We start from the raw sequence: 14,494 nt of genomic DNA, 5'->3' as shown, positions 1-14,494 counted from the left end.
GAAACAGACAGCATAACACATAGAGACACATATAGTAATCTGTAAGTGATAGTTATCTCACTGTGATAGGAACCATAAATCTACTGATACAAATAGCTATCATGACTTACAATTACAACTACACAAATATGCCCGCAAATATGCATAGCATGAATTCATTTTGCATAACACAGGTGATAAAACACTGCACACCAAAGCTACAGCAGTATAAGGTCATGCTCAGTTTTACATTAACGTTAGAATGACTGAAAAACTTCACTATAATGAAGTTCCTTAACATATGGATATTTACATGCATGTTTTATTAGAGTATATCTGACTGCTCTATTAGAGTATATACCTGACTGCTCTATTAGAGTATATAGATTTTTAAACTAGTTTTGAAGAGGGCTCACATTACCTCAGTAAATCCTTTCCTGAGAGATGAATGCAAGCTTTGTCAATTGTTGTGCTGTGCCATTACACTATATTACTTACTCGTTTTGTCCTACCACACTAAATGGTGTGTTAGGGTCCTAGCTGCTTGCAGAAGTCTATAAATTTTACAGGGGGGAGGGGAAGGGGGGTTCCTGAACCCCTTGGAATCCCCCCCTCCCTATGCCCCTGTAACAATATATTATTGCTGGGTATTGAACACTGGAGATGAAAATAATTCAGCTAGCAAACCAGGTAAAGGATGAACAGAAGTATACAAAATAATACAAACAAATACACAACAAACAAACAATCATGTTAACATGCACGAAAACATACTCTTTTTTCATCATTTGGAGCGTGTCCACTGGCACCTGGCATGCAGAGATGCCAACCTCTCAACAATTTTAGGAGTAAAACCTCAAACACACCAGCAATGGGACTAGTAGCTCCAGGACTTTGGTAGTGAAGACCCAAAAAAAGGTCACTGCATGCTCAAAGTACATAAAGAAACACAGGGATATCCAATTTTAAGCACAGGGCAAATTATGAAGTAGATCAGGCATGAGAACTAAACTGAAAGAGTGAGAAACAGAGGGTTAGGAGTGTGAGCGTGAGATTACCATCCAGAGACTCACAACTATTGCATGAGAGTTGGCATGTCTGGGCATGGCAACTTGGAACTCACTTTACCACCTGAAAACAGCTTAGAAACATTAAAACATACTTTTAATCTTGTTGTTTACATGTAAAGTAGCCTCTGACTCTCCTGCAATCACTTGCAGCTGTTTGCTAATCTTCTCCGGCCTGCTTTGAGCAATCTGAAATTAAAATGTTGTGTGGTACTGGGCGTTAGCTAGGGTCCGCAATGCGAAAAATCGATATCCTCCAATCAACTACCAAACTATTGTTATATGTTAGGCTAAGTGTAACTTGAATAACACCAGCGTGGCAGTCAAGTTTAATTTGTCACTTTCTTCTGGTGGAAAATGATACAGATGTCTTAAAATCATGTGATTTTTCATTGCAGCGGTTTGTAGGGTTCTTCATATACCATGATATTCACTCTCAACATTGTTGAATTAGTCTATCATTAATTCAAAGTATTGGTGGTTTAATTTTATTGGTCAGTTTCTGGTGGCAGCATAATCTGTGCAGCTTTTTGGTGACAAACAAAATGTTTCTTCCTCTGGAGCACAGGACAAGCAGAGCAGCAATTACACCGTGGGTCAACGATGACCAGTACGAGGTAAAGTACCTGCATGCGAAGTATGGTTATAATTGAAGCTTGTTAGCCATCCAGCTGAGCCATCTATATGCTGAAATTCAGCCAAAATGATGCAATTTTTGCAAACAAATACTTGATAAATCAGTGGAACAGTCTCCAACAGCAAGGATACGAAGCTTATAAACACCTAACAATATGACTATCTTACCCAATAAACGCATAGAGCAATCTGCCAATGCATGAAATAGGCACTCACATTATCAAAATTCAAATCGTGGAAAATACAACCACATCCTATTCCAATGACCTTAAAATCGCTTGAAATCAAGTGACAGTAAGTTTGTATGCAGTGAGTTCAGCATCTCGATTAGCCCAGCAGTATGAGACTCTCCTTATAATGCCATCACCTCGGCCATCACAGTATAGGACACACCTTCACTGCCCCAGAGTGAACAATTAACACAAATATTCAAAAAAGAAGTGCACTGCAAGGTTTCTTTTCAGAAATGAAAGCAATTTCATGGGTAATTCTGCGATTTGAATTTTGATCATGTGAGTGCCTATTTCATGCATTGGATTGCTCTATGCACTGAGCGAGATAGCCATATTGTTTGGTGTTTATAAGCTTTGTATCCTTACTGTTGGAGACTGTTTCACTGATTTATCAACCATTCTGGTATTTGTTTGCAAAAATTGTGTCATTTTGGCCGAATTTCAGCATATACATGGCTCAGCCAGATGGCTAACAAGCTTCAATTATAACCATACTCCGCATGCAGGTACTTTACCTAGTACTGGTCATGTACTGACCCACAGCGCAGTTACTGCTCTGCTCGTCCTGTGCTCCAAAGGAAGAAACATTTTGTTTGTCACCAACTAAAAAGCTGCAGAGATCGTGCTGCCACCAGAAACTGACCAATAAAATCAAACTACCAATACTTTGAGTTGATGATAGACTACTTGAACAATGTTGAAAGTAAATATCGTGGCATACAAAGAACCCTACGAACCACTGCAACGAAAAATCACATGATTTTAAGACACTGTATCATTTTCTACCAGAAGAAAGTGACAAACTTGGCTGCCACGCTGGTGTTATTCAAGCCTAACACATGACAATAGTTAGGTAGTTGATTGGAGTTTTTGCATTGCAGACCCCATGTTAGCTAAGAGTCCCTGGGGGTGAATTGTCAAAACCTTAGTAATTCTCCACCAGCACTGCCTGAACTGAGTAGATTGGGTGTGTGTTACTTCCATGACACCAATGAAGATTATACAGTAATTTTTAGTGTACTTTTTGCCTGCCCTGAATGATGCACCTATCAATGCCACACAACAAATGGGCGTGTTTATTGTGCATTTTGATGTTTAGTACATGAAGACCACTGTCCATACCACTATTCTGGGTTATACATCAGTGACCAGTCTATTATGCTGACATAATTTAGTGCATGAAGATGTCAACTATGTAAATTAATATATAGGAGCCTATGAAAAAAAGTTTGACTTGAATCAATTGAAAATGTGACCCAACATTTCGTGCAACTATCTAGTTACATCGTATATTGCAAAAACAATATGCTAAATCTTGGGTAGAGTATATTGCCAGTTGGCATCACAATACGGGTAGTATCGATAGTACATCGCAAAACTCTAGGCAAAAACATGGTAGAAACTGCCAACTTTTGCAGTGATACCTTAACTGTCTGCTCAGATGGTCTCAATGGGATACTATATTAGTTATACCAGTTTGGTCTTGCAGTATGTGGCCACTGGCCTTAATGAGTGTGACTCTATTAATGAATAGTAAGGAAATTACATCATCTGGACCTGGTCATGGCCTTATTAGTGAGGTGGCCACTAATTGAGGTTTTACTGTATAGAAAACTTCTAGTAAGACCTCATAATTTTATGCATCACGAGCACCTTGCATTGTAGATAGGCCCGAGTCCTTCATGCTCAAAAGTTTTGCCCAAAATGTTTCAGAAATTTCCCAAAATTTCACCTATTATGCTCTTCAGTGTTTAAATTCCCACTATGCTCTTAGGTTAGCATTACAGTTATCTTGGAACATTTTAATCAGTGAATGCTCTATTAAAGTATTTCACTACAAAGTGACTGTTCTATTAGAGAGCATCAATCTAATTTTAAGCTTCATAGTTTGAAATATCCACCATCATGCTGGCATAGTACTCCAGCCTATTATGTTTTAATTGTGCTGGCATATTTGACACAGGCTATACTGTAGAGGCTGCTGGCCATGCCTGAGGTAGCACATGTATCAGTACACTCGTGCTATACAACACATAGTCTGTAACACACTGTCACATACTGTAGCCAGTGAGACTACTTCTGGATTTTATATAACAAGTAGAAGGAAAAATTAGGAATTTTAAGCTGGATAAGGGATCAAAGAACAAAAAAGCAGGGGAACTAGGGAACAGCTAAAAAGTTGTGAAACAAGGGAGCTTGCCTATACCTGCAGATATACTAGTGAACTAGCTAATCCAGCTTAAAATTCCTAATTTTTCCTTCTACTTGTTTGTTTACTTTTTAAATAACACAATTATGACTACTGAATCCATGTGTACTACATTAAAAGAAAGAATGGCACCAGGCATTCCATAAAATATAATTTTGCATCTGAATGCGTGCCCCAATAATCAATTACGCACTGAAAAGTGAGGTGGCTATTACACTTCGTTTGTAGCTATGTCAAAACATGATACAGCCAGAGGAAAGCCATAATTTTTTTTCCCGGGCTTGATGGACTGCCCTTGCCAACTACCCCCAGCACTGATGGCATGTGCTGGTCAACCGAATAGAGGGCGTAATAAGAGACAAGGCCCAAGCTTTATTAAGTTAAGTGAGACTCCACTCTTAAAGATCCATTGGTGGTGGAGTCCTACTAAAGACACCAATGGATGAACATGCACCGCGAATGCACTGGATTGCAGAACGTAGCAGTGAGAAGCAGAGGCAACAATGAAGCCAACCCAGAACAACAGAATATTCATCTCCCCACTTGGTGGATAAAAGGCAAGCCAGATGTTTATAGAAAACACTAGCTTCATGAAAAAACCCTCTGGTGGCAGACAAAACAATTGGAGTAAAAGGAACATGCTCAACCTCATGAATGCATTGTCTATATTGATGTTCTCGTACTTCTTAAAAGTAGAAGACAGAGAGGAGGAGCTATTGGAGGGGGCAAGGGAATTAAAAACTCGCATGTTCACAAAGCACCTCTCTGACCAGCTGTCCCAAAACCCATTTGCAGCAATATCCAAGCATGCCCCCTTTCTGAGTGTTGGAAGTAGCAAGGGGAAATTCATCAGGATTGTGAACAGGCTGCAATTCATGCTCAACACACACCCAGGAACAAACCTCAGTAAGCAGATTAGCGGTGAGGTCCCTGATCTCGTTATGTCTTAATGAAGGTAAACCTCCTTTAGGACAGGATAAAACATGCTCCACTGAGAAGGGAGCTCCACAGGCACAAAGAGAAAGGGAACGAAGAGGAGGCCATCCATACCACAAAGCCAACGCATCTTGAAAAGCAGATTTGTGGAGGGCAAAACCATGCTCATTCAGAGGCAGTATTGTGCTATTGCAAATCGACACCTTGCGTTGTCAGCGAAAAGAACTGGAACACAAACAGGGGCATAGGAAGCATGGGTGCCATGGGTGATTCGGCACCCATAAATATTTCCAGTGGTGTAACTAACGGGTGTCAGCACATTGTACTATATATTACTGAAAAGATTGAGATATTCTAATAGAGCAGTCAATGACTCTAATAAAGCAGTAACATTCCATACCTTTTTTTGTTGTTGTTGTTGTTGGTCTTCAGCTTTACTACTGGGCACCCATAAGTTAAATATCTTCCTATGCCCCTACCAAAGGAGGACAAAAACAAGTCCATGGTACATGCATTGTATGTACTGCGGTTGGCGAAAAGGCATTTCTTGGGACAAAGCGATGTCGAACAGTGAAAAAATCAAGCCCGCCATAGTCTTATCCATTGTCAAGTTATATGCTTGGCTGAAGGCATCAGTTAGTAGATATTTAACTCCCCTCCCACTATTTGGTGATATTATGTTTTTATCAGAAAATTCCAAATGTATAGTGCGGGCGGGCGGGTCATTACCATTACCCATTGTTCCCGGTATTTGGCACAATATAGCTAGCAATAGACTTATTTTCATACCTCTACTCTCCAAGGCCTGATACTCAGACAATTTGCTAACTTAGTTTAACTCAACACAGCCGGCAGTTTGGCAATCATATCCGTCCTTCGTCACGTGATCACAGTTCCACTCGAGGATCAGTAAGCATCACTGCAGTCCAATTTTTCACAATTTCTTGGCTAGAATGCAAGGTAGTTACTGTGCAGCAATCTTGAAAACTGAATTGCACATCTTCAATATTTGGTTAATCAGATGAAATACTGATTAAATCTATCTATATATATAAAGCTGAAAAGCTGTCTGTCTGTCTGTCTGTCTGACGGTCACGCTGCTTACTCACCAGACTTGGCGCGAATCGACATAGTCTGTGCTGATAATGAAGCGCTCATCATCCGCCTACTCTAAGATTGTTATCACGAGCTCACGCGTGCTTCCGTTCGGTCTCTACAGCGCGTAGAAGGCCAAGGTGTAGAGAAAACTTGAGCAACATTCCTTCGAAAACCACAGCACATACTGTTCAAGTGGTAGAACGCCTGACTAGCGTGTAAGAGGTCGTGGGTTCAAATCCACGTGTTGACAGATTTTTTTCTTTCTACTCAGTACCTTTTTGTGAACACCTTTTTAAAACACGACTTTTAGCTCATCATATCTTGGCATGCAAAGCACGTATCGAGGCGGGACTTTAGCGAAATTAAACGCCCATCATCTGGCAACTCGAGTGTTGTTGCAGCAAATCAATACGTGCTTTTGTTCGCTCTTAATAGGGCGATGAAGGCACTGGTGTAGGGAAGGATCACTGAAAAGTTGAGCTACATTTCTGTCAAAACCACAGATAAACAACTGTGGCGATTTGTGCACCTCCCTCTGCCTTAACCCCAAGTTATTATAACCAGCCAGGGTTCACATAACTTTTTTTTTCACTTTAGGGACCTTTTTGATGCACCTTTTTGTTCTATCTGTTCCATGCAAGTCTTCATCTACAAACTCTTATGCTCAGTTTTTCAACACTGGCACTTAACTGCCTCACATCATAGGGACTCTTATAGCACTTTTGGGATAGGGCAGGCAAATTGCCAACACATTTGTCCATCTGTGTGTTGGTCCAGTGTGTTGTATTAGAGTAGGTAAAAGCTTCTTTCACCAGTATCCAGAATATCTACATCTTTGTTTTAAGCACATAGGTGTGCACTGACATGCAAAACTGTTTGTTCAGATTTACCTCATTACTGCTGTAGTAAATAGGCAGCTTGCATGATTGGACAAATACTACTGTGCATATGAAAAATGATAATACTGGAACCATGCAGATCTATAGTTTACACCGAGGAACTGCATCTGACCTGGCACAACTGTTTCATTATAATCCTGCTTACATGCTTTCACTCTAATGATTCATACATTACCTTAATGGTCAATTACACTGCAGGTGTTTCAAAACTGGGTTTTTGTATGGCAAGAGGTATATGACAACATCAGAACTGAAAGTACATAGCATAGGACAAGTTCTGAACCTTTGCTTGCCATGCAGTAACTATAACTGCAAATTGTGTTGGCTTTAAATTATGCCTAAGTTCATTTCTCTTTGTGACAGTTGGTAAGGTAAACATCATAATGTAGAAACTGAAACTGTACCATGTGTACACAACCTGTATGTAATGTAGGGTATATACTGTATACAATTGCCTTAGCTCGCATGCAGTTTAACTAATTAGCCTTGCATGCTCATTATTTCACTATAAATTATTATGTACTACATAAGGATCATGTACTTTAAAGCACTATCGACATGCATGCTACACAGCAAATATAGGACACTAATATTTATGCTTGGTTCCGAATATATTAATTATTGTTGCAATAGTTGTCATGTAAAGCAGCAAAGGTTTCATTTGTTCTGTACAGCACGTTGAAGTCACTGGTAGGAAAGATGCATTGAATAATTAAACTACATTCCTGTCAAAACCACAAACAATAAACTTTAGTGTTTTGCATCATTAATGAAATAAGGAAATCTCATGCTCTTTAAGACATCACCATGTGCTCTACATAGCTACATGAGCAGTGCTGGTGTTTAATGCTTGGTCCCTCTTCCTGGCATTAAAATGTTTAATGTGGAGATGGTCCTGCACATAGGGCAGGTACCAATGCTAGTCTTTAATAATGGGGAAATACGTGTGGCAGTAAAAATACACTCGGACGCTAATGAAAAACACAATATCACCAAATAGTGGCCTAATAGTTAGTTAGTTAGAATAAAATTAAAATTCCGTAGAAACTTGTAAGGGTTTGGGGTCACTCTGGCTGAAGTCATTTTTGGGCTTGGCTATGCCTAACCCATAGCTACTGTTGGGCAGTGCCTAGTTGTTATGAAGGAAATTCAAGGCTGGTTTTAGGGTGATATTTTTGGGCAAGAAAGCCCAAAACTGCATGATCCCTAATATACAGTATTACCGTACTGTATACTCAAAAAAAGGTAAGATCGATAATTTGTTGCTTTTATCACTAATTTTAGTATTTTTGTTAAACTTACAAACTGGTATAGCTAGATTATGTTTTTGTGAAACTTCAGTGTTATCAATATGCGATATCGATATCATTTTCTGATATCCAAACCATGCACTATTCTGGGTTAGATACCAGTGACCAGTCTATTATGCTGACATAATATTGAGCACAATATTAAAGCATCAAGCATAAGGCCATGGCCACTTATTGTTAATTTTATGTTTCAGATCAGAAAGTTAGCCTAAACCATGCAATGTAAGATTAATACAAGATCAAGATACTGTAATAGAACATTCAGCTAACTGTAATGAATCAGTCCAATTGTATAATGAATAATGACCCATCAATTCAGGAAAGTCCCTTCTCTATAACATTGGGATTGGTCTTCAGCCCATCTAATCTTCCTTTCTTAATGCCTAACTTTGTAAGCAATTAAGTTTGTTTATAATTTCTATGATACACAATTATCATTAAACATGAAGATGATGAAATAATAGTGAAAACAATGACCAAATTTAGATGGTGAGATGTAGCAATGTGCATGGGTGGGGATCTGAAACATGTATAATTATTCTTAACGCAATAGTTTAATTTGCATGTACAAGATCAAGATTTCATAATTTTAAAATCATTTAGTGCACTACACAGTTAATTCTGACAAGCTATATATACACCTGTATCAGGGGCGGATCCAGAGTTTGGAAAGAGGGGGGGCACCTTGCTAAAAAACAGTTGAAGACCAAAAAAAAAAAAAAAAAAAGGTCACAACAATAATAGCTAGTTGTCCTTTACCAACTATATCACGTCTGTTATGTAACATAAAATCCTATTTATAGCTTCATACGTAAACTACACTGCCTCATGAACATTGTGACTGCTTTATTAGAGTAATTGACTGCTCTATTAGAGTATCTCGATCTTGTATGCAATTTCTTGAAGGGGGGGGCATTTGCCCTAAATGCCCCATCCTGGATCCGCCATTGTGTATGGACTAACAAAATCTGTTAAGAGCTATGCAACTTTATGATTGTGGTGAGTGTCAAAAAAAAAAAAAAAGTAATTACATGTACATAATATAGCCACCCTCTGTTGGAATATATATGCCTTGTATTAATTGCTTTTGATAAAAATGAGACATGTGCTTTTTGTATGCATTTCCACTAAAATCCCATCTCACAAAAGTTTCCAGTTATGTGTCAGTGACAATATCTCATAACATAAGGTCACTTCACTTATTTATAATTTATAAAATTTAAGAATTTAAATTGCTAAAAAATGCCACAGCAACAGCAATTAAGAATCAGTGGCATGTTACTATACCATCCTAGAACTAAGATGGAACACATCAAACCCATTAAAGCTTAATTACACTTGGAATTGTCCGACACACAGATCCACTCTATTCAGACACTCAATGGATAGTGATTCATGTATCATTGGATTATGTAGAGATTACTACTGTAGACAATGATCTCATATTGGTTATGTTTGCTAATTAAGTTGTAGTAGCTGCCTTTACCATATCTAAAGTACATATAGTTACCAGAACAATTGCAGTGTTTATCCATTCATGACTTGTAACATACATCCAATGAGTCCACAAAGAAATATACACATGTGTGACAATTCCTGGTGCTGGGTTTGATATACGTAGTCCTAGAATTACCAGCACCAAAATACCTGCAAGTGTAGGATTTATTAGCTTAGTTACTCAGATCTACTGCCTGACAAAGATATCAGTACAAATTTATGCTTAAAAAGTAATCAAATAATTGGTCACTTTGTTCACAACTATTTGAATAGTAAAAATTGTTATTCATTTCAGCACTAGTTAATTCTCTACTGTCTCTAATTTGATAAGTTTGCTTTTAAAAAAGCAAGTTCACTACATTAATTAACAGTTTATACTTTGTGTGACTAGCACAAGCTTAAGGTCACAATCTCAGCTTCAAGGTCGGCTTTATTCACCTGATCAAAAAAGTGCTAACGAATATTCAAAGCATGTTAACAAATGAAATAATGTCATGCTGACTGAATAGTCGAATATCGAAATAATTGTTTCAGCACTAGTCCATAATAAAGACAGCTGGTCTGACTCCAATACATTTCTGTCTGAAAGAGGATTCTCATTGGTGGAACAAAAGCGAGGCAATAGATATATTCTTATTCTGAAAGAGTTTTAGCGGATTGCACGTGATTATGATGTTAAAATGCTTAGCGGCTGTGCATGGCTTAATGGAAAAGTGCTTCTAGATGTTGTCATCGTAATATCAGTACAGTAGTGTTAAATACTAGAGATCATGGGTGGGGATAACCACTAGAGTGGTGCATAGTCTGTCATTAACATAAAGAAACCTCATAATAAACAATGACAAAATTGTTTCATACCAAATACAGTTCTTTATGTGCCATAATATAAAGGGAAACTTTGGTGGGGAAAACTTGGCGAATTTGGCAATTCGCTACAAAATCGCCAAAGTTTAACCCACCAATTACTCATAGCGCCTGAGATTGGCTATAGGTTGAGCTTGACTTTGCCAAAGTTTCCCTCTATACGGCATCACACAACTGCATGCACCTTGTTAGGTATGGTTGAATACCATCAGCTGAAAAGATGTGATCTAAATAGCACACTTTAGGCTCACCAATGGTTCATTTCCTCCCACTTAGTGTTAGTCCAACTTTTTGAAGGTGACAAAACTTGCTGAAGTCCTTTTGGCATTCCTCATTGGATGAGTAAACCATATGTAATCCAAATAAGTAGATGTGAGTGGTAGACAATGCAAAACAGAGTCTGAAAACAGTGCTTCAAATGACATGTGGCAAAACTGTTAGAGTCTCAAGCTGATCAGCTTCCACACTGGGAACTGCCAGTAACTGTAGAGGTCCAATGTGGAGACAGTGATGTACCTCATCAGGGAGTGGTAACTGTCCACGTATACCTGCATGTTCACATCATTTCATTTAGAAGATAGCATAAGGCTCACATACTTTAAAGGTGAAATCACCTGACATGTTTCCTAGTTTTAAAACGGATATTTTGTGCTTCATGTCCAATGCATTGATTTATGTTATCGTTATTCATATGTGGAATCAAAAATTGTCCTGCTCTCACTAAGCCATGATACATTTTTATGGTCATAGTATTATTCTCCCTAATCTACATGCCAATGATTAGGCATTTGAATGTTCATTTAGATTGTTTCAAGAAACTGCCTAGAACACTTCATTGATAGTATGAGCGTGGAAGAGTGTAGTTAATAGTGAAATAGACTTGAGTACAGATTTCAGTCCAGTCCAGTCCTGGTTTTAGTTCTTCCTTATTTTTTTACTTTATCAGGAATCTACATTGTGCATGGTTACGTGATCTTGTGTATACCAATAGAATAGCCATCAGATCTAATGATGATATGTAGTTTCCCCCATGGACTGGGAAATGACCAATCAAAGTTCTAAGTGTACAGTGCTGGCAGACAATAATGAAAAAGATACTTTTTTTGGGTAGCATAGCAGCAGAGATGTTCTTCAAATGAAGTGTTCAAATTATGGGGAGTAACATGTTAGAAAATTTTTTCTAGTATTAACGGCTACAAAGTTATTAGAGTTTATGCAAGTCTGTGTGTTGACATTCAATATATAGGACATTGGTTATTGAAAGTTAACAGGTGCCTTTTCAGGGAAAGATGAAATAGTTACATGTGTTGTATCTATATATTTATTTAGTGGTAAGTACACACGTGATACTGTCCCTAGTGACCCATGAGTTGACTACTGACTCTACTGACTCATGATGCTCTACCCAATGACCCTGCCTCAACACAAGTTGCTTGGGTTTAAGCTGATGCTAAGAAAAGAGCTGTACAGTCTTCACCAAGTTATTCCCAATATGCCAATGATGACAAATACTGGGCACTGATTGATACCATGAAGGAGATAGCTAAGAAACACAATGCCACTAGCACAAATAGCCATTGCTTGGCTCCTCAAACAACCAACAGTGACATCAGTTGTACTTGGTGCAAGGACCAAACAACAACTAGCTGATAACTTGGCCGTGCTAATGGGAACCTGACTGATGAAGAGGTAAATGTTATAATGTTAGTCAGAACAACAACTTTTAATCTACTTTGTGTAGGTTAAGCTACTCAATAAAAAGAGTGATATTCCAATGCCCTACCCATATGAGCTGATAGACAGGATGAACAAGCAATGTTGAACAGACAAATTTAACAATGTGATTGCAATAGATAGTAGCATCATTTGTGTGTGTTTGGACACATTACTAGATCATTAGTTTATTAGTTTATGTATTTTTTAAACTTACAAGTAGTTGATTTGCTGTAATGATTTAACATGAAGATCATTGTTCCTTCATGCTCACATTAGCAGAGTGACTAGCAGAGTGACAAACAGACTTGAAATTCATCAATGACAATGTTTAGGGTAAATGTCCTCTCCCATCCCTACCCCACCATTGGACTTTTTTATTACAGCTATTTAAGTGCTATCTACCTGGTTAAGGGCTTAAATCTGCCTTTGATTTAATTTGTGTAGTCCCATCTATATACTACAAAATTAAATTACAACCAACAAGATACACTATATTATAGAAAAGCAACTGGTGTTGGCCTTGTATGTGCCACTGTGTATCTGTAATCAGTATAGCTATAGATTGCAATTAGCTATACCTTACAACTACAAAACAAGACACGTGCGTGACTTTAGCCTTGAATACAATCAGGCATAAATTAAAGTTATGGAATTCAAATAATTACACTTTTCATTTTTATGTCGTAATTGTGTAAGCTTGTCCCCCACTAGCCACTATTGTTTATTGTAATAAATTTTTAGTTAAGTGAGTCTTTACAGATGAGACACATTGACATAACTAGCTATTGGATGGCATTCAAAAAAATCAGTTATAATAACAGAGGGGTGAAAATGGTAATGCCAAAGGTTGAAGTGCAATGATAAAAACTCCCTGATTTTATGTTGAATGAACTGAACCAGATTTGATGTGTTGAAGAACATGTGTGTAGTTGTATCTATGTTTGTTTTTCTGCACCCACGTGAACAAATATCTTGTGCTAAAGTTGGTGGTACTGTATAACTGGCTGGTGATTTTCATCTGTTAGTGACTTGGTCACCCTTAGTTTGACATATTGACATATAAATGAATTATTTTACACTAAAAGATTCCTCAAAGTGGGACATTTTCCATACAAATTTGAGTCAGCCATCTCAGTGATATGCATCCTCATAGTTTGGATTATTTTTCTTTTCCTTTTTGTAGCACATGAACAACTCATTCAATTGGGGGGGGGGGGGGGGGGGGGGTATTCAAGAATTGCATTAATTTTATGTTATTTTCATTTTAAATATTGCTAAGTTGCTTGAGTGTTACTTGCTGGACAAGTTAAGTTGTCACAGAAACCAGCCAAGAATTGTACACTATACACCTTGTAACCTGCCAAGCTATAAACCTGAAGCATTACCAACATGCTCTAGTTGAACAATCACATATGCATTCAGCAAATTACAAATACAGTGGCAATGTTACAGAATGCAAACAATTGTGAGGGCTGTTTTGACAGTATAGCTAGCAGCTGACTGTGTTGCTAGGTATTCTCTATTTGGTGCATGGTCTATTTAATGTTGGTAATTGGGTACATATATCAGTATTCAAAATAATTATTTTGGCAGTACCTGTGATCTTTCTGTTCTCACATTTAGGATCGTGGTACTGAAATTAAGGACACCCTACATGACGTAGTGAGGACAAGGAAGGTACACTACATTGGATGGAGTGAGTAATGTAACTGGTTGGCAACTGCAAAAGATTGTGTAAACTAACAAGAAGTTTGGATATCTTCAAATAGTCAGTTTACAGGCAAGTTACTATTGTGTTGTAAGTGTATGTTCTATTAGAGTGTTTTATCATCATTTTTGGTGTATGGACAAACATGAGAAACTATCTTTGTTGCCATAGAGCCCTTTGAAGGGGAAAACAAAGGTGTTCCACTATGTTTCTGGGGCTCCCTTACGGGTGTTTTATTACACTTCATCAGGGTGTTACAAAACTCCCACCAAGGCGTTAAATAACACCGAATACTAAAAAGTCTGACCTTTTGAAGAGAGGGTATTGGGATAGGTGTCACAG

The sequence above is a fragment of the Dysidea avara genome, chromosome 12, assembly GCF_963678975.1.
Source record: "Dysidea avara chromosome 12, odDysAvar1.4, whole genome shotgun sequence".
In the NCBI taxonomy this organism is placed as follows: Eukaryota; Metazoa; Porifera; class Demospongiae; order Dictyoceratida; family Dysideidae; genus Dysidea; species Dysidea avara.
Note: the sequence above shows the minus strand (reverse complement) of the source record.